The sequence below is a fragment of the Martes martes genome, assembly GCF_963455335.1.
Source record: "Martes martes genome assembly, chromosome: 15".
In the NCBI taxonomy this organism is placed as follows: domain Eukaryota; kingdom Metazoa; phylum Chordata; class Mammalia; order Carnivora; family Mustelidae; genus Martes; species Martes martes.
This window is the reverse complement of record NC_137903.1, coordinates 36,700,542-36,722,185: the sequence shown is the minus strand read 5'-3', so window position 1 is coordinate 36,722,185 and position 21,644 is coordinate 36,700,542. Positions and strand designations below refer to the sequence as shown.

Below are 21,644 nucleotides of genomic sequence, written 5' to 3'. Positions count from 1 at the left end.
ATGAATGTATAGGACTCCTCCTTTCCAACCGAGTAATTGGTCTTGGGTTTCCTCTCCTACTACCTACAATAAAGATACCAGATAAAATATGTTCTGAGATTTTTCTTTATTTAAGGTTTTCAGCAGTTTTAAACATTATTAATTAATTAAGTAAATTCCAGTATTTTTAGCATACAGTGTTAATGATTTTTAGCAGTTTGACCCTCATGTGCTAACTAGCTGTGGTTTTCATTGCATTTATCCTGTTTTGGAGGTTTGTTGAGCTTATTAAATATGCAAATTAATATTTTCCACCAAGTTTGGGAAAAGTTCAGCCATCATTCATCAAATATTTTTCCTGTCCCACACTCTCTTCTCTTATTTTGGGACTCCAATTACATTATCTAACAGGTCTTTGAAAATGCTTCAATCTTTTTCTCATTATTCTTCATATTGAATAATTTTTTTAATCTCTTTAAAGTTCACTGATTCTGTCTTCTACCATATCAAATGTGAAGTTGAGTCTATGTAGTGAACATTTCATTTCTATTATTCTACTTTTCACTCTAGAATTTGTATTTGTTCTTTATTAAAAAATATTTACACATGTCTACTGAGATTCATTATCTGAGCATTGAGATTACTGTTTCCATTCTTTCAACACATTTTATTTATTTTATTTTTATTTATTTATTTATTTGACAGACAGAGATCACAAGTAGACAGAGAAGCAGGCAGAGAGAGAGGAGGAAGCAGGCTCCCTGCTGAGCAGAGAGCCCTATGCGGGGCTCAATCCCAGGACCCTGGGATCTTGACCTGAGCCAAAGGCAGAGGCTTTAACCCACTGAGCCACCCAGGTGCCCTTCAACACATTCTAATTCTCTATAATAGCTGTATACAACATTGGGCTCACTTGAAGTCACTATATATTGACTTCCTTTCTCTCTGAGCGTGTCATGCTTTCCTGTTTTTTTTTTGTTTGGTTGGTTGGTTGGTTTTTGTTTTGTTTTGTTTTTTGTTTTTGGGGTTTTTTTTTTGGTATGGCTAGTAATTTTTTATTGAAAACTGAATATTATAGATAATGCATTGTATCAACACTTGATTTTTTTTTTAAGATTTATTTATTTCTTTTTGAGAGAGAGAGAGGGAGTGAGCACATGCCAAGGGAAGGGCAGAGGGAGAGAATCTCAGGCAGACTCTCCACTGAGTGCAGAGCCTGACATGGAGCTCTGTCTCACCACCTATGAGATCATGATCTGGGCCAAAACCAAGAGCTGGATGATCAATTGACACTGGTGATGAAGTTTTAGAGTACAGGTGAGGTTCAGTGGGGTGGAGTCTGGAACCAATGACCAAGAAAGAATTCTTGATATGTCTTTGGTGCAAAATGGAGGTTTATTAAAGCATAGGGACAGGACCCCTGGGCAGAAAGAGCTGCTGCCCCAGGGCTGTGAGGGGTGGCAGGTTATGTAGGATGGTATTGCGAGAGGCAAGGAAAAAGGGAGGTTTCAATAGAACTTTCATATGCTAAAGACCTACAGGATACTGGATACCAGAGACCTTGCCATTGTCAAGGTCATTTCCCCCTTCTTAGCAAGTTATTAACATTAAGATAGTTGGGAGAGTCCTAAAGAATGTCACCCAGGAGTGGGGGTGGGGGAAGGTTGCAGGGTGTCAGCTTCTGCTTTGTCCTCAGCCCGCCTTCTGTTCCCTCATCACTGCCACCTGTAAGGACTTATTTTATATTTTTATATTTTAGGAAGAGGCTTTCATTGAGGTTAAACAAAAAACTTGTTGTTTAACCCTTAAACTGTCCCTGCTTCCCTTCCCCCAGGGGATTCACTTAAAAACAAGTCCCGGAAACCAGCTCCAGGTAACAAAGCCCACAAAGGTGGGTCAGGCCAGGTGGAGACAGCCGATCAGTAGGGGGTTGCATACTGTCTCCCTAGCTACCAAGGAGTATGGGCCCCCACCCTTTGGGAACCCTTTTGGCACCAATCCTAATCAAGGTGTAATAGGCTGATTCAAATGTCTACTAGGGTAAATTGTAATTCAATTGGTCACCTGTGCGTGGCCAGGCCCAACCGCATGGCCTTTGCCCTTAAAAGCTAGACTGTGAAACAGACAAGGGTCGCCCTCTCTTGTAAGAGGTGCGGCCCCAAACGTTAGGTTAGATTCTTGATGCTAGGTGCGAAATAAAGCTTTGCTTGACCTTCGCTTTGTATCATTCTCGCTCCTTTAGTCACGGACCCGTTATTGGGGCATAACAGCACCCAACACTGGATATTTTTATATTCTTCTAAGGATTGTTGGTTTTTATTATAATAAGCAGCTAACTTGACTGGACTAAAACTGTTTAAAACATTCCATTGGTATGTCCAATGTGATCATAAGCTAGTGGCTGGTCAGGGAAATGGGCAGATTTATACTCAGGTTTTGATACTTTTGTCCTTTTAGGATTACATTTCTAAATTTCCAGCTGCTCCTTCAGTCTTGAACTCTGTCCCCTGTCACACTAAATAAGTAAGACTTTAGTTTTCTGTTTCTGGATATATGGTGTTTAGGAGAATATTTTAAGACAAAAGTATCACAGACACAATTCTTACCTATTTCAGTTGTGGATTTTCAAGTGGAAACTCTCTTTTGGTTTCTTCTGAATACTTTTAAATAGTTGTTTTTAAAAACATTCTGTCCAGATTCCATAATTGTTATCTGTGAGCAGATTTGCTTGAATACTTCACCTTGTAAATATGGAAAACTGAACTTTCACTCTTATTTTTGAAATGTATTTTTGCTGCATTTAGAGTTCTGTGCTAAAAGCTTTTTCTTGTTTCTGTTTAGCTCTTTAAGAAGTATTCACTGTCTTTCTGGCCTCCATTGTTTCTAATAAGAATTTAGTTATCATTGTTCCTCTGTATGTAAGGTATCTCTTTTTCTCCAGCTTGTGTGTGTGTGTGTTTACTTGTCTTTGTCAAACTTGGGGTTCACTAAGCTTATTGAATAAATATGTGCCCAAGTACATGTTTTTCACAAAATTTGGAAAATTTTGAAATTTGAAATCTTTAGTGATTACTTCTTCAAGAAATGTGTTTTCTCCTCCATTCACTCTCTTCTTTCCTTCTGTGATCCAAATTATAAACATTAGACTGCTTAATTTCTTTTGAAAACATTATTTAGACCAAAAGTAGTAACATTTCACAGTGGGATTTATAACATAAGTAACAACGAAATATATCACAAAAAAGGCACAGAATATGGAGGGCTAGGAATAGAGTTGTACAGTATACTCTTTTAATTTTATGTGTTCAATATTAACCCTAATTAAACTGTAGTTAAGTTAAACTTACTTACCGTAATTCCCAGAGCAACTGTAAGGGCCTATTTAGCCAGAGCGATTCCATCCCATTAAACAATGACTTTGAATGACTTTGTTGTTTATACAGTAAAACTTAAACTGTCCCTGTTCCCCCTCCCCCCAGGGGACTTACTTAAAAAAAAAAGTCCCAGGTAACAAAGCCCAAATAAAAGGGTGGGTCAGGCCAGGTGGAGGTATCCAATCAGTGGGGGCACATACTGTCTCCCTAGCTACCAAGGAGTATGGGCCCCGCCCTTTGGGCACCTTTTGGGCACCAATTCTAACCAAGGTGATAGGCTAGTTCAAATATCTACAATAGGGTAAATTGTATTCAATTGGTCACTTACGTGTGACCTAGCCTGACTGTGCAGCTTTCTGTGTGTTACAATCTCATTGGCCACCTGTGCATGGCCAGGTCCAACCACATGGCCTTTGCCCTTAAAAGCTAGTCTGTAAGGCAGAGAGAGGTCGCCTCTTTGTAAGGGGTGGACCGGCCAGTCGGTTTGATTCTTGATACTTGGCTCGAAATAAAGCTTTGCTTGACCTTTGCTTTGTATCAGTCTCGCTCCTTTGATTACAGACCCAACACAACCACTAAAAATAATCCAAAGATGTGTGCTTAAAAAAAAAAAAAAGAATTGAAATGTAATATTAAAAATATTTTATTAGGGGCGCCTGGGTGGCACAGTGGGTTAAAGCCTCTGCCTTCAGCTCAGGTTGTGATCCCCGGGTCCTGGGATCGAGTCCCATGGCCGGCTCTCTGTTGGGCAGGAAGCCTACTTCCCCACCCCCACCCCCACCTCTCTGCCTACTTGTGATCTCTGTCTGTCAAATAAATAAATAAAATCTTTAAAAAATATATTTAAAAAATATTTTATTAAACCAAAAGAACAGGTTGGGGGAGAAGAAATAATGGCTAGGACATACAGAAAACTAAAAGCAAGACTGTAAATCCAGTCCCAATGATATCAATAATTATATTACCTATAAGTGGATTAAATACTGCAATTAAAAGAATAAGATGGTCAGAACGGATTAAAAAGAAGAGAGAGAGAGAGATGCCCATGTCTACGGGAGAATGAACTTTCAAATTAAACACAGTTCAAAGTAAAAGAAAGAGAAAAGATAGATCATGCAGGCAATAAGCATAAGGAAGTAGCTGTTATTATATCAAAATCGTGCAAAGTAGACTTCAAATAACATCACCAGAGATAAAGGAGGAGCATTTCATAATGATGAAAAGATTGATTCATCAATGAGATATAAAATTCTTAAGTATCTATAAGCCTAATAATAGACCTTCAAAATATATGAAGCAGAACTGACAGAACAAAAAGGAGAAAAAACAAATGCACAATTTTTAACATACCTCTCTTAGTAATTAATGTAACAAGTGGATAAAACAAGTAGACAAAAATCTATAGGGATATAGAAGATAGCTTAATCAATTTGACTTATTTGAACACTCAACAACTGCAGAATATGAATTCTTTCAAAGTGAATATGGAGTGGTTGCCAAGATAGACCATATGCTAGCTCATAGAATAATTCCATATAAATTTCAAAAGGTTGAAATCTTATAGGCTATATTCTCAGAACATAATGAAATTAGAGACGTCCAGTCAGTTAAGCATCTGCCTTCGGCTCAGGTCATGATCTGGCGGTCCTGGGACTGAGTCCTGCGTCGGGCTCCCTGTTCAGCAGAGGGTCTGCTTCTCCCTCTGCCTGCTCTTTCCCCTGCTTGTGCCCTCTCTCTAACTCTCTGACAAATAAATAAATAAATAAATCTTTTTTTTTTTTTTAAAGAAAGAGAACATAATGAAATTAAATTAGAAATTAATTACAAACAAAATACCTAAAGAAACTCCAGATATTTGGAAATTAAAGAACTCATTTTTCTATAAGCCGTGTGTCAGGAAACATCATAGAGGAAAGTAGAAAATATTTCAAACTGAATTATAGTAACAAGTACGTCAGAAGTTATGGGAAAATGGTTTACTTTTTAAAAAATACTTAAGTCAGGGGTGCCTAGGTGGCTCAGTGGGTTAAGCCTCTGCCTTTGGCTCAGGTCATGATCTCAGGGTCCTGGGATCGAGCCCCACATCAGGCTCTCTGCTTGGCATGGAGCCTGCTTCCCCCCCACCTCTCTTTGCCTGCCTCTCTGCCTACTTGTGATCTCTGTCTGTCAAATAAATAAATAAAATCCTAAAAAAATAAATAAATAAAAATGTTTACATCAGAAAATGGTGAATTTTCAAATCAATGACCTCAGTTTCTACCATAAGAAGCTGGAAAAAGAGGAGCAAATTAAAGTAAAAAAACTACAAAGAAAAAAATTAAGAGCAGAAATCAATAAAATGGAAAATATATAAACAACAGAGAATAATTAATAGCTTAAAGTTGGTTTTTTGAAAGAAACCATTAAACTGACCTGGAAAAAAGGAGAAAAAAGACAAATTACTAAAATCAGGGGTGAAAGAGGGGCTATCACCATATAAGATCCTACAGATGTTAGTGACCTGTCTGGGTTGATGGAAATACTCTGTATCATAATTACTATTTCATTACAAGAGCATGTACATTTGTTAAAACCAATTGAATTGGGTTTTTTTTCAAGACTTTATTTATTTATTTGACAGAGAGAGATCACAAGTAGGCAGAGAGGCAAGGCAGAGAGAGAGGAGGAAGCAGGCTCCCCGCGGAGCAGAGACCCCCCCCCCCCCATGCGGGGCTCAATCCCAAGACCCTGGGATCATGACCTGAGCTGAAGGCAGAGGCTTTAACCCACTGAGCCACCCAGGTGCCCCAAAACCAATTGAATTGTGTACTTAATATCTATGCATTTCATTGTAATATCTATGCATTTCATTTACCTTAATTTTTAAGAGTTAAGTCAAATGTATCATGCTCTCAGTTGGCTTCTTTCTTTCCTTTTGTGTATGCTTTGGTGCAAACCAGCATTTTGGTAAGACTGAATTGATTCAGCCCATTCTCTAACTTGGAAATGCAGTCTTTGACCTATTCATTTTGTAGTTACTGTAATTGTATGCTCTTATTTCCTTTCTTCTTAGATTATATGCTCTTGAAGAATAGGACTGCCTCCTCTGTACACTATGTTCCAAGGACCTCATAGGGTACCATGAACTTTGTGGGTGCTTGACAAATATCTGGATTATTTCTCAACTCCCAGCTTTTGATCATAATTAAAGCAAGCAGAGCTAACCAAGATAGGATCAAACATCAGACATTTAAGAGGGTGAATTAGAGCATGCCTGCGAGTGTTTGTGTGAGTGATTGTGTGTATATAGCTCTGTTCCACAACAGATGAAGAACAATTTGGGTTAATTCCACATTAGTTATTTCTTTTCTCTTAGATACTGGGCATGATTAAGACTTACCATTTTTAATGAGTCTGGAAAATCATCTCAAGGATGTTACTTTGTTGTAAAAACATCTCTAATAAAGTTAAGGATTACTGTGCCTCACTTCCTTGTCAGAACCTTCATCAACAGACATGAAATCATGTAAAATGCATAGGAAAAAAAATTCCCTAATGTCAGTTAAATTGTTAAATGTGTATACTACCATGCACAACACTCCCACAGTAAATATTAATTACAAGAAAGTAAAAGAGACAGTATCAAACATGCATTGGAGTCTTAAAACTAGGGAAGTGCATAAGCTTAACTTCTAAGGGTATGCCTTTGAGGGGGTAAAGAAGAATTAAGAGGGCAGGTGGGAGAAAAAAAGAAGTGAAGGACAAATTGGGGGTGAAAACTTATTTTTAAGGCATTAGAAGCTTGAGTTCATCAATTCAGGGGCCATATGCTCTTTTCCTTCATTCTGAACATTTATTGTTCATTAATTTTGAAGCTCCATGGTTATTGAGACATTCCCTACCCTTGGGACAGCCTAGGACTTACGTGGATTCAGTGCATAATATGTACAAAGTGCCTCATATTTCTCAACATTTGGGCTACTTTCAGTCTTATTGTGTTTGTTCACTTTACGGATCCTAGTACTCCTTCCCCTCCCCTGGTCATTCCCCATTTAGATTTCAAACTTATGAAGAAATATGCCATGTCTTTTAATTTCATCTGTTATTTTATATAGTACTTAACACCCTATAGGCAGCACAACATTACTGTCCTTAGACTCCAGCAAAAGGGCCTTTGCAATGCCTCAGAGGGCTCCACTTATCACACATACAAATAGAGATGTGTGGACTGTGTCACTCATGAGATGAGCTCCTCTGTGGCACAGCATGACCTGTGATCCTAAATCCCCTCTTGAGACAAACAGCATTCATTTCCTCATCCCTTGCTACATGTCCTCAACATAAAAAATGACTGTGTCTGAGTGGTGATGATTATAGATTGTGCCACTGCCAATATTAGAAACAAACAATTTTGAGGGAAAGATCTGAGCAGTAGAAGTGCTTAGGTAAGAGGAAAAAAGCAAATTAATTAACTTGCCAATTTCTTCCTCTCAGTTAATATGAATACAATAGATTTTCACATAATGAATTATCATATTCCAATACTGCCTAGCATCCATTTTCTTACTTGCTTACAACTGAACACTATATCTGCGAAATACTGTGTAATATTAAATGACTCATATTACTCTTACATTGATAAACATGTAGGTCTTACATGTAGTAACCGATTCTTTATATAGAATTTTGGATATAGATATTGGTTTAAGAAATGATAAAAGCTATTAAATGATAGTGACTTATATGGTGAAATTAAAATATTTTGTAATATTTAGCACTCATAATAATTTTTCATATATAGCTTTTTAAAGTGTTTGAATAAGATACAAAAAGTTTATAATTTGTTTCTGAATCTAAGTAATGCTTTAGAGATTTTACTTTAGTTGCTGTTGTTTCAGTAAAGTTTCTCCAAATTGAAATTAGTAACCATCAAACAAACAAAAACTTATATAGGAACTTCTCTAGTTCAAGAAAGGCCATCTAATTAGGAATGACTGAGAGTAGAAACTAACTATGTGAAAAATCTTGATTACAACCACATAATTAGTGATTTTGCTAGAATGGAAACTAGAAAAATTGCATGGAATAAATATAATTAATGAATGTTTTGTTGCTCATCAGTTATCACTGACTAATCAACAGAATACCCAAGATGTGCGGTAGTAATTCAGTTGTTTTTTATATTTAGCTGACTTTTGATCATATAAAAAACATAGTTTCATACATTTAAAAAATGTTGTTATGAAAGATAATTTGTCAAGGTAAAAGGACAGAACATATTTTATTTGAAAGCTTATTAATGTGAGTTAGACCTTTCCAGTATCTCTTCTGTTGGTATTGATGAAGTTCTAGAACCTGGGTGAGGTTCGGTGGGCTGAGGTCCGGAGCCGATGACCAAGAAAGAATTCTTGAGACATCTTTGGTGCAAAATGGTGGTTTATTAAAGCACGGGGACAGGACCCGTGGGCAGGAAGAGCTGCTGCCCCGGGTTGTGAGGGATGGCAGGTTATGTACCCTGCGGTTGGGGGAAGGTGAGGGAAGGGGAGGTTTCAATGGAGCTTTCATATGCTAAAGAAGGTCTACACGGTTGGGGGAAGGCAGGTAAACAGAGGTTTGAACGGAGTTTTCATATGTTAAAGGAGGCCTGCAAGGTCAGGGATACCGGAGGCTTGATCAATGCTGTCTTTTGGCAAGCCATTAACATCAAGATAGTTGGGAGATTCCTGGTGGAATGTCACAATCCTGCTATCAAGCGTCTTTGTTAGTGAGATTTAGGTATAGAAGAAACTTAACTTCACTTACATTTCCTTCTACCCCAGCCTCCTTCAGTTTTGTTCATGGAGGGGAGGGTGACATTAAGGCTTGAGGAACTGAGTTATTTGCCTCTGGAAATTGTGCTATTGATAATGTAACTTCTTTGTTCGTAGATCTCTAGGACATTTGTAAACCAAGGGAGACTCCTGTCTTGCGGGATTGTGATCTCAGCAAGTTAACTATTTATTTCTCGTTTTGGCAGTCAGGGGTACCTGAGGAATGCTACACATATTACCGAGGGGAGCGGATGGAGAGGGGGTGCAAGGTGCCAGCTTTTGCTTTGTCCTCAGCCAGCCTCCCGCTCCCTCATCAGTATGTGAGTCTACATTTGTACTTACACTGGGTCATGTATATGTTGGGGGAAATTTCACAAAGTAGTGTATGATGACTACAGTTTTGTTTATTGGTTGATACAAGATCTTCATGGGAAATGAACATTTTCTTCATGGTTAGAATTCACTTAAAAATGCTTTAATTTGCTGAAAATCTTTTTCTAGCAGATTCAAATGAAAGTTTCTGGTGATTTCTTATTTCCTGGAACAATTCCCATGTTTTAAAATAGTATTTGATAATGTATCAGTTGGCTTCCTTTCTCCTTTCTGAAAAGCTCAGATATTAAAGTCAGAATAAGGTGGGCATTGTGCGGTGGTTATTGTGTAAGGGAGCCAGATCTGGGTGAGGAGGGCATTCACATGGCAGGGCACCCTAAAGCAATGTTGGAGTGCAAGGTGGGTGAAGTGAGCATCCATGTGTATAGGGAAGCCTAGCCATGAGGTTTCAGAGCCTGAGCAGAATAAAGATATTGTCTATATAGGGAAAAGATGGCAGCAATAATGGGACATGGATTACAAAATGAGGGGGTGGTAATCAAAAAGATAAAGACATCAAGAAAAAATGGGAGTCAGGATTTTCATTATCTCTTGGAAGGGAGAAAACTGGAATGGACACTGTGGTCTTAGGTTGGAATTTGTTGTATCTGTGTGAACTCGTGATTTCAATAAATATAATAATTTAAATAATAAAATAAAGAAATAGATACAAATGTGCTCTGTGTATGTGATGAAGTTCTAGAACCTAAGTGAGGTTCGGTGGGCTGAGGTCCGGAGCCAATGACCAAGAAAGAATTCTTGAAGCATCTTTGGTGCAAAATGGTGGTTTATTAAAGCACGGGGACAGGAGCCGTGGGCAGGAAGAGCTGCTGCCCTGGCTTGTGAAGGATGCCGGGTTACCTACCCTGCGGTTGGGGGAAGGTGAGGGAAAGGGATGTTTCAACGGAGCTTTCATATGCTAAAGAGGGCCTACAAGGTGCAGGGATACGGGAGTTCTGGCGGCCTGATCAATGTTGTCTTTTGGCAAGCCATTAACATCTAGATAGTTGGGAGATTCCTGGTGGGATGTCACAATCCTGCTATCAAGCGTCTTTGTTAGTGAGATTTAGGTTCAGAAGAGTTTTAACTTTATTTACATTTCCTTCTACCTCAGCCTCCTTCCGTTTTGTTTATGGAGAGGAGAGTGACATTAGGTCTTGAGGAACTGAGTTATTTGCCTCTGGAAATTGTGCTATTGATAAGGTAACTTCTTTGTTTGTAGATCTCTAGGACATTTGTAAACCAAGGGAGACTCCTGTCCTGCAGGATTGTGATCTCTGCAAGGTAACTATTTGTTTCTCATTTATGGCAGTCAGGGGTACCTGAGGAATGTCACATATATTACCGAGGGGAGGGGAGCGGTTGGAGAGGGGGTGCAAGGTGCCTGCCATCTTTTGCTTTGTCCTCAGCCAGCCTCCTGCTCCCTCATCGTATGTATGATGGCCTTGCAGTAGCATCCCTTCTCCACCCCAGCAGCAATGAGCAAACTTTTCATCCAGGTTTCTAAATGTCATTTCCTACTAAAAAGTATCAGAGCTTTCTAGAGATGACTGATTCCAGGCCTCAGTTATAACTTTTGGGACATCCGATTGAGCCAAAGAGTAAGTGTTCTAGGAACGAAGGAGCATGTCAAATGAATACAGGCACAGCAAAGAAAACCATCAACAAAATGAAAAAGCATCCTACTGAATGGGAGAAAATATTTGCAAATCATATATCTGATAAGCAGCTAAAATCCAAAATATGTAAAGAATTCATGCAACTCAATGGCAAAAAAACAATCTGATTTTAAAATGTGCAGAAGATCTGAATATACATTTTTCCAAAGAAGACATATAAATGGCCAATTTATAATGTACCTGTACCTGTTGCTCAATGTCACTCATCATCAGGGAAATACAAATCAAAACCACAATGAGATACCACCTCATACCTGTCAGAATGGCTATTATGAAAGAGACAAGAAATAACAAGTGTTGGTGAGAATATGGAGAATATGTAACTCTTATACAATGTTGGTGGGAATGTAAGTTGGTGCAGCCACTATGGAAAACAGTATGAATTTTCTGCAAAAAAATTAAAAATAGAGCTACCATATGATCCAGCAATTCCATTTCTGGGTATTTATCTGAAGAAAATGAAAACACTAACTTGAATTCACCCCAACTTCATGGCAGCATTATTTACAATAATAAAGATATGGAAACAAGTGTCCATCTTTGGATGAATGGATAAAGAAAATATGATGTAGCCCGGTGCCCTTATGCTGCTCCTGCCTAGCTCTGCAGACAACCATAGCACCATTGTCACCCATGCTCTGACTGTCTCTGCATTCTGTCAAGCTGAACCTCTGGGAATGTGGTTTGAACCTTTTGTTAAGAGGAGAAACAAAATGTTTCTGCCTTTTTTCAGGAACTGGAGGATAAAAAGTTATCAGAAGAATCAGAAGATAAAGGGTTGTAGTTAGAAGAGTTTCCCACATTGAAAACACTTGATCACAAAGAGCTGAAGATAAAGCAACGGTTTTAAAACAAACGGAAAGCAGCTGCTGAACAAATAAAGAAAGAGATAACGACTACTTCACTTGCATAACTAAGGCTTATGAAATGCTATCTGATCCAGTGAAAAGATAAGCATTCCACAGTGTAGATCCTACTTTTGATAACTTGGTTCCTTCCAAAAGTAAAGCAATGAACACTTTTCTTTGATGTGTTTTCCCCAGTGTTTGAAAGGAATTCCAGATGGTCAAATAAAAAGAAAAAAGTCCCTAAACTTGGTGTTATGAATTCATCATTAGAAGATATAGATGCATTTCATTCTTTCCGGTATAATTTTGATTCTTGGAGAGAATTTTCTTATTTAAATGAAGAAGAAAAAGAAAAAATAATATCATGATGAGAGGAGATGGATTGAAAAACAGAACAGAGCAACAAGGGCACAAAGGGAAAAAAAAGAAATAAACAGAATAAGAACATTAGTTGATAATACTGTGATCCAAGGATAAAAAAAAAAAAAAACTGAGGAAGAAGAAAAAGCCACAAAAGAAGCAGAAAAGAAAACCAAAGCAAAGCAAAATGGAAGGAGAGAAAACCTGAAGAAAAACAAGAACAAGCTGAACCAGAAGCTGTTTGATTAGGGAAAGAGAAAGAAGAGGAGGAAGTCAGACAATAAGCATTTTTGGCTAAGAAGGAAAAAGATATCCAGAAGGGGGAAAAAAAAAAAAAAGCCATTTAAAGGAAAGGCAAAAACTTCAAAACTTGTCTAAGACCTGGAATCACTTTCCTGACAATGAGGCAGAGCAGGTTAAAATGATGGAAGAAGTGGATACAATTTGTGATTGTCTTGAACTAGCAAGATTACAGTGTTTGAATGAAACACACCATCTACTAAAGAAGTAGGAAAGGCTGCTCTGGAAAAACAGAAGAAATAAATGAACAAGTTAGAAAAGAGAAGAGGAGCCTGAAGGTCACAGGCAACAGCATCTAAGAATGTAGACAAAGCAACTGGTGGAGTGGAAACAGCAGTACAAATTGGTCAGAAGACTATGGATCTGCAATTACTAATTAACCTCTTTCCTGCTGGGACAAATTCAACATGGGAAGTTATGGCTACATCCTACTAAGGATTAACATACATCCTTCTTCTGGAGTCAAGAGAACTGCCAAAGATGTTATTGATAAGGTGTCTTCAAAAACTTGACCCTTATCAATAAGATGATAAAAGAAAAAGGCGTTTCATAAATTTTAAAAAGAACATAGAGTGGTGCCTCAAGCAGACAATGCAACACCTTCAGAACCTACTGGAAGATCCACACACAGATTTCACCCCTTGGACAACAGAAGAACAGACGCTTTTGGAACAAGCTTTGAGATCATACCCAGTAAATACATCTGAGAGATGGGAACACATAGCAGAAGCAGTGCCTGGCGGGCTAAAGAAGGACGGCATGAAACGATGTAAGGAAACTTTTGAGATGCTAAAAGCAAAGAAGCTGCTGAAATGCAATGCTGAACGTCAGTGGAGCCAAGAAATGGCTTGTGATAATTTTTGTTTTGTGTGCATTTTTATAGTAATACTGAAAATACTGTAACAAAAAAAAAAAAAAAGAAAGAAAGAAAGAAAAAGAAAACGTGCTGTATATTTACAATGAACTATTATTCAGCCATAAGAAAATGAAGTCTTGGGGTCTGGTGGCTCAGTTGGTTAAGCAGCAGACTCTTGGCTTCCAGTCAGGTCGTGGTCTCAGGTGGCGAGATGGAACCCTGCCTCAGACTCTGCACTCAGTCTGGAGTCTGCTTAAGACTTTCTTTCCCTTTGCCCCTCCCCATTGATGAAGTTCTAGAACCTAGACGAGGTTCGGTGGGCTGAGGTCCGGAGCCGATGACCAAGAAAGAATTCTTGAAGCATCTTTGGTGCAGAATGGTGGTTTATTAAAGCACGGGGACAGGACCCGTGGGCAGGAAGAGCTGCTGTCCCGGCTTGTGAGGGATGCAGGGTTACCTACCCTGCGGTTGGGGGAAGGTGAGGGAAAGGGAGGTTTCAACGGAGCTTTCATATGCTAAAGAGGGCCTACAAGGTGTAGGGATACCTTCCGCTTGATCAATGTTGTCTTTTGGCAAGCCATTAACATCAAGATAGTTGGGAGAGTCCTGTCTTGCAGAATTGTGATCTCTGCAAGTTAACTATTTGTTTCTCGTTTATGGTGGTCCGGGGTGCCTGAGGAATGTCACGTATATTACCGAGGGGAGGGGAGCAGGTGGAGAGAGGGTGCAAGGTGCCAGCTTTTGCTTTGTCCTCAGCCAGCCTCCTGCTCCCTCATCACCATCACTTTCTCTCTCTCTCTGTCTCTCTCACTTAAGTAAATAAATCTTAAACAGAAAAGAATGCAGTCTTGCCATGTGGGATATGAATGGACTTTGATGGCATTGTGCTAAGTGAAATAAGTCAGATAGAGAAATAGACAGGTTCTCTCTTAGGATCTTACTTATATGTAGAATCTAAAAAACTCCAAAAACAAATGAAAAACCAAGCTCACAGATACAGAGAAGAGATCAGTAGTTGTCAGAGGTGAGGGGTGGGGATAAGTGAAGTGGGTGACAGAGGTCAAGAGGTACAAGAGGTACCAACTTCCAGTTATCAAATAAATAAATCATGGGGATGTAGTGTACAACATGGTGACCAGAGTTAATAACACTATATTTGAAAATTGTTAAGAGAGTAGATCTTAAAAGTTCTCATCACATAAAATTTTTTTGGTAATACAAAATTTGGTAACACGAATTTTATATTCATATACATAATACATATCATATACATGTTAATTAGACTTATGTATATGGATGTGTTATGCCCCAATGACGGTTCCGTGATTAAAGGAGCGAGATTGATACAAAGCGAAGGTCAAGCAAAGCTTTATTTCATGCCAAGCATCGAGAATCTAACCGAACGTTCTGGGCCGCACCTCTTTCAAGAGAGGGCGACCCTTCTCTGTTTCACAGTCTAGCTTTTAAGGGCAAAGGCCATGCGGTTGGGCCTGGCCACGCACAGGTGACCAATTGAAACACAATTTACCCTAGTAGACATTTGAATCAGCCTATTACACCTTGATTAGGATTGGCGCCCAAAGGGTTCCCAGAGGGCGGGGGGGGGGGGGGCCATACTCCTTGGTAGCTAGGGAGACAGTATGCAACCCCCTACTGATCGGCTGTCTCCACCAGGCCTGACCCACCTTTGTATCTGGGCTTTGTTACCTGGAGCTGGTTTCCGGGACTTGTTTTTAAGTGAATCCCCTGGGGGAAGGGGAGCAGGGACAGTTTAAGGGTTAAACAACAAGGTTTTTGTTTAACCTCAATGAAAGCCTCTTGCTAATATATAAAAATATAAAATAGGTCCTTACAGATGGATGTTAGACTTATGTATATGAATATTAAATCATTATGTTGTATACCTGAAATTAACATATTGTTGCATGTTAATTATACCTCAATAAAAAAAAATAAATAGAAAGTAATACAATAACAACAAAAGGACATAAGTTAGCTTGAAGGAGATCCCATTGATCAATTTGAGCCTCAAAGAGATATAATCTATTATCTTACAGATGGTAACCCACTGAATATAATAGGAAGTTATGAGTCCATTTAATATAAATTAAAAAATTTACATTGTTTTAATGTGCTTCTACACAAAATACTTATTAATTATAAAGGGAAAAGTAGGTTTGCAGTGGAGAAGCTTGGCAGACACGACCTAAATTATATAGTTAAAGGTGACATTCTCCATAAAGGAACAAATCAAAAGCTGCACCACCTAAGAATGCAATGAGAGGATGTCAGCATTGTTTTTGGAATATTCCTACCGAAGATGCCTTACCTGAATTTAATGAGGAGAAAATATCATCAGAGGACTCTAAATTGAGAGGCATCCTATAAAATAACTGGCCTGTCATTTTCAAATATGTCAGAAATGTTCTGGCCTAATCGAGACTAGAAACATGACCTGTCTTGATGCCATGTGTGATTGTGAACTGGATCTATGAACTACATTAATAGACAATTGGGGTCTGAGGATTAAATTGTAGTGCAGTGTCAGTGTTAACTTTATGATTGTGTTGGTTGTGTTGTGGACTGTAAGAGGATGCTCTTGTTTGTAGGAAAGATACACTAAAGCATTTAGAGGGTGATGGCGCATCACGTTGGCAACTTACTCTCAAATGGTCCAGGAAGAAAAGGCCTTTGAATTCTACTTGCAACTTTTCTATAAGTTTGACATTGTTCCAAGACCAAAAAATTGATGATAAAAATAAAAAATCAAAAACAATTCTCAAAATCACTAACTATAATTCTGAAAATGAATAGAAAAGAACAAGTCCGTTTTGGCCAACTAATGTGAAGGCACTTTAAGAGCAGTTTACATAAAACATCCCAGGCTGCACAAAATGTCACATAGCAAGGGGAGAAGCCTACATCCCGTGTGAGTACGGAGTACTCAAAATCGACGTCTGAAGTAGGCTATTGAGTGTAGAGTATATTTCTATATTATTAGAGTAGAAAAAATGAATATGTTTCTGTCTGCTAAGATAGAACATCACAAGTGTTTGGATTATAATTAGTTGATTGATTGATTCATCCTGGCTCTTTTGTTTGCTAGCTATAAGACCTTGACATGTCACTTAATCTCTCTCTGTGCCTCAATTTCCTCGTAGATAAAATAAGGATAATTATAGGGCCTACTTCATAGGTGTCCAATGGGTGAACTTTATTTACTTTTTAAAAAATTTTATTTATTTATCAGAGAGAGAGAGAGAGAGAGAGCGCGCACATGAGCAGGGGAGGGGCAGAGGGGGAGAGGGAGAAGCAGGCTCCCCACTGAGCAGGGAGTCCAACACAGGACTCGATCCCAGGACCCTGGGATCCTGACTTGAGCTGAAGGCAGAAGCTCAACCAACTGAGCCACCCAGGTGTCCCACAATGGGTGAACTTTAAATGAGTTAGTGTACGTACAGTACTTAGATTATTGCCTAACACAAAAAAAGTGCCACCTGAAGGTATTAGCTGTCATTGTTATTAATTCATTCACCAACAGTACAATTTGCATTTTCCAGTGTTAATGATGGTAATGCCATGGTGCGTCTCCCTACTGGGTTTTGAGAGAAACTTTCCCTGCTATGGAATTTCCTGTACCATCCCCTCAACCTCCCACACCCCCACCCAGCCTGTGTCCCTCCAGACCCTCCTCAAAGGCAGAGTGTCAATACTCACCATGGCCTGACCCCAGCTTTTCATTCTGACCCTAGAACCACACTGGCCAAGCTGGGAACACTTAGCCAGCATATCTAGAACATATCTTATGTTTTCTGGCAAATAGTTCATTGTTTTCCTTCGTGCCACTCTGCCTTTAGGATGTGTGCTTCTTTACCTCTTTGTAGAATTAATCAAACTGTCTGGGACTATTGTCCAAACCTACCTCCTCTGTGTCCCACAGAGCTCCTCTGTTCACCTCAGTTCCATTTTGAAGTCAGTGCATTTGAAACTGAAATACTGCTACATTTTTGATGTTTTCTCTTTTCAATAACCATGCAACACTTAGGCCCCCAAAATTGATGATTATGAGATTATTGAACACTGACAGAGAAGGGCTTACATAACTTTTTTAGGATGATGTGCAACATTTTAAGCTTTAATTATTGTTATCAATCAATAGTTAGACTTTTGTTCTTGTTTGCATCTGTTTATGGGACTCGTTTAGGCAACTCTCTTATGGTCTATGAGTCATTTATTTATGCATTTTATTGCTGTGTCACCATGAAGAGCAGATGGCAGTAAATATATCCTGACTTGATTTAAGGACTTGAATCTCCCTGGCATTTATGGATTGTCACTTTTAATGCTGCCATCCTCTTTAAAGTTCCTTGCTTGAGAGATCTGAGACTAGATGGCAGAAACCTGCGTGTCCTTTACCTCATCTAGTACATGTGCCTAAATATGCACAACAGTGAATAGAATATGAATTTCAAAGTCAGTCACAGCTGTGTTTAACACTTGGCTCTTGAAGAAAGTAGCTCATAACAGCTGATGAGTTTGGGCAAATTTCTTCATTAAAGAATGGAGCTATTGACAGTTGACTCCCCAAAAGGCCACCAGAAAAACAAAACAAGACCCACTGGCCAAACAAATCTATGTGTATTGGATTTGCTGTAGTAAGGGTGAACATCATCTTGACAGAGAGCAATATCTCAGAAGGGAGAAGTCAGGGGAGGATATTTATAGGATTTAGGTAGGCTGGTTAGTATTCAAGGTAGAGAACTAGCTGAGGTGGGCAGAAATGATGAAATCACAACTTTTGATTGGGGGTCTAGGGAGACAAGTATGCAGCTAATGTTGGAATTAACCTATTTTATTTGGTTCAAGGTCTTACTTTCCAAGGTCAAGGAGTTAGGTCATTTTGGTTTTTTTCAGTATTGTCTAACACTGGGACAGGAAGGTACATCCAGTTCCAGGACTATTTAACACAGGTTTAGGAAATTTGTTACTTTTAGTTCTTAGTGATCAAATTATGTCATCAGATTGTCCTATGAAATAGAATACTGTATGTAAATGAAACTTGCACTGAGTAAGTGCTCATTAAAATCTTAGTTTCTTTTCTCTCCTAGCTCAGCTGCTTCCCAACCTTTCCACCTCTCTTTATTTATGTGGAGAACTCCTCTTCATATTAACATCATCTAAATCCGTGGTCTGCCATAGTACTAGTACTCAAAAAAGCTTATTGAGTGAGTAAATAAAAATCAAAAGACTAGACTTGGAAAATCAAAGTATTTGCAGAATTTTAATAATAGCTTAAACCCATGAAATTGGATTTCTTCCAAGTATAATTACTTAATTTATTGTTGTACTAAATGCAAATTTCTCATTAACTCATTGAAGTTCTGGAAACTTGAAAACCTAAAGGAAAACACTAGATTTTTATTCCAAATATTTAAATTATTCAACTTTGTTGTCTCTCATGGGAAAACAAGTTATCCAAGTTAGCTAAGAGTCATTATATAAGGATCTTCTAAGGATGCTGTTCCGACATCAGAATAAAGCGAGAGGTCTAAAGCTCAGGTTCTGTTTAACATTTTTTCCCCTTTGAACTTGTAGTCTTTGTTTTTGATCACCTTCATTAGAAAATGATTTCAGGCGCTTCTGAATTGCTTTGCATCTACTTTTACAGATAAAGTGCAATAAATCGTACAATTGTAAAGATCTTACGAACCATAATGCTCTGTTTTCCCACAGTGTTGCCTGCTTTCTCTCTCTGTCTCCCTAACTCTGTCTCTCTTTCTCTTTCTCTCTCTCTCTCTCTCTCTCACACACACACACACACACACACACACACACAGATTCCAAACATCAGCAGTTCCCGGACCATTAGAGCCTCTCAGAACTTTTAATGGTACAGATATCAGAATCCCTTTCTCTCCTCATCCACTCCGAGGAGATTCGAACTCAGTCAAGTTTGAGCTGAGTAGGTAGGAATCTGCTCTTTTGCAAAGCACCTCAGGAGATTCTGGTGATCAGCCAGGTTTGGGAACCACCCCCCTGAGGAATATGGCCTTCAGGGCATTCCCAGATCCTGGGGGTTCGGAGGAGCCCCGCATCCTCCAGCAGCCATTCTCACACATAGGGTGCAAGGGCTTGTTTTCCTTTCCCGCCACCATTCTAGCTTTACTGGAGGCCCCCAGGTTGCATCTGGTTCTGGGCATGCTTCATTAGCTGCAAAATTAATACAACTGTGACGTTTGTTTCGTTTTGTTTTGTTTTGCAAGGGCCACCAAAAGGGCGGGATGAACAGAAAAAGGAAATTGAATACAGTAAAATTCTATTTTTCTTTTAAGCAACTGGAGTCCCCTTTATTCCTTCATTTGCACTAGGTGTGAGGAGTTGATGTGTCAGCTGACAACTGTTCATGGAAACCTCACCAAGAAATGTCTGAGTTTCTGTAGAATTTAAAGTCCAGACGGATCTGTTTGAGTTTGGAGGCAGGTGCTAATTCTTAGGGCTATAGCAGGCCTCTCTCGCTCTTTCACTTGGCGTGGCGTTGGCAGCTGCTATGTTCAGAGAACAAGTTCAGCACTTTCTCTACTTTGTTTCATTTAATCCTAATAGCAACACTGTTTTCCTCATATTACAGAAGAAACTGCGGCTGGGTTAAAATTAAATGATTTACTTGGGGTTAGACACCATGTACACTGAACAGCCAGCTTGGAAACCCAGGTTTTTAGCTCCAAACCTGTATCCTGAAGGCATTATAGAATAGTGATTACAACTGTGGGCTTTGAGCCCTCCTGCCTGGCCTCAATCCCCCACTGTGTAACCCTGAGCAATTTGTAGAGCCCCTTTGTGCCTCAGGTTCCTCATCTGAAAATGGGGTTCTTAACCCAGTTAATAGATGGGCAAAAGATCTGGACAGATGGCAAATAAGCATATAAAAAATGCTCAACATCGTATTTTGTCATTAGGAAATTGCAAATGAAAACAACAATGACATACCACCACACACCTATTGAAATAGCTAAAATCCAGGGGTGCCTGGGTGGCTCAGTGGGTTAGGCCTCTGCCTTCAGCTCAGGTCATGATCTCAGGGTCGTGGGATCAAGCCCCGCATCGGGCTCTCTGCTCAGTGGGGAGCCTGCTTCCCCCTCTCTCTCTGCCTGCCTCTCTGCCTACTTGTGATCTCTGTCTGTCAGATAAATAAATAAAATCTTTTTTAAAAATTAAAAAAAAAAAAAAGAAATAGCTAAAATCCAGAACACTGACAACCCCAAATACTGGAGAGGATGTGGAGCAACAGGAACTCTCATTTATTACTCGTGGAAATGCAAAATGGTATAGCCACTTTGGAAGATAATTTGGTGGTTTGTTCATTTTAAAGATTTTTATTTATTTATTTGTCAGAGAGAGAGAGAGTGTGAGTGAGCACAAGCAGGGGAGTGGCAGACAGAGGGAGAAGCAGGCTCCCTGAGGAGCAAGAAGCCCAATGTGGGCTCAATCCCAGGAAGCCCAGTTCATGACCTGAGCTGAAGGCAGCTGCTTAACCAACTGAGCCACCTCGGCATCCCCAGTTTGGTGGTTTTTATAAAGTTATACATTCTTACCATACAATCTAGCAATGATTCTCTTCAACATTTCCTCGAACAAGTTGAAAACATGTCCGCACAAAATCTTGCACATTTACAACAGCTTTATTCATCATTGCCAAAACTTGGATGCAACCAAGATGCTCAACTGGTAAATGGGTGAACAGGCACATCATTACGATGGAAGATTATTCAGCAATATGAAGAAATGAGCTATCAAGCCACACAAAACGTGGAAGAACCTAACTGCATACTGCTGAGTGAAAGAAGCCATTATGAAAAGCCTGTACATTATATGATTTCAACCATAGCATATTCTGGAAAAGGCAAACTATGAAGAAAGTAAAAAAAGCAGTAATTGCCAAGGTTCAGGGATAGAAGGGAGGGATCAATAGGTGGAACACAGGGGAATTTTAGGGCAGTAAAATTATTCTGTATGATATTGTAATGGTGGATATACATCATTACACATTTATTAAAACCCATCGACCTGTACAACACGAAAGTCAACTC

At 39.1% G+C, this 21,644-nt stretch overlaps 1 pseudogene across 1 annotated transcript; it reads left to right on the top strand.

The window, feature by feature from the left end:
* The first annotated feature begins 11,777 nt into the window (after nt 1-11,777).
* Nucleotides 11,778-13,604, top strand: LOC308355933 (dnaJ homolog subfamily C member 2-like; annotated as a pseudogene). Its single transcript has one exon. The product of its transcript is annotated as a dnaJ homolog subfamily C member 2-like (transcript).
* The last annotated feature ends 8,040 nt before the right edge of the window (nt 13,605-21,644 follow it).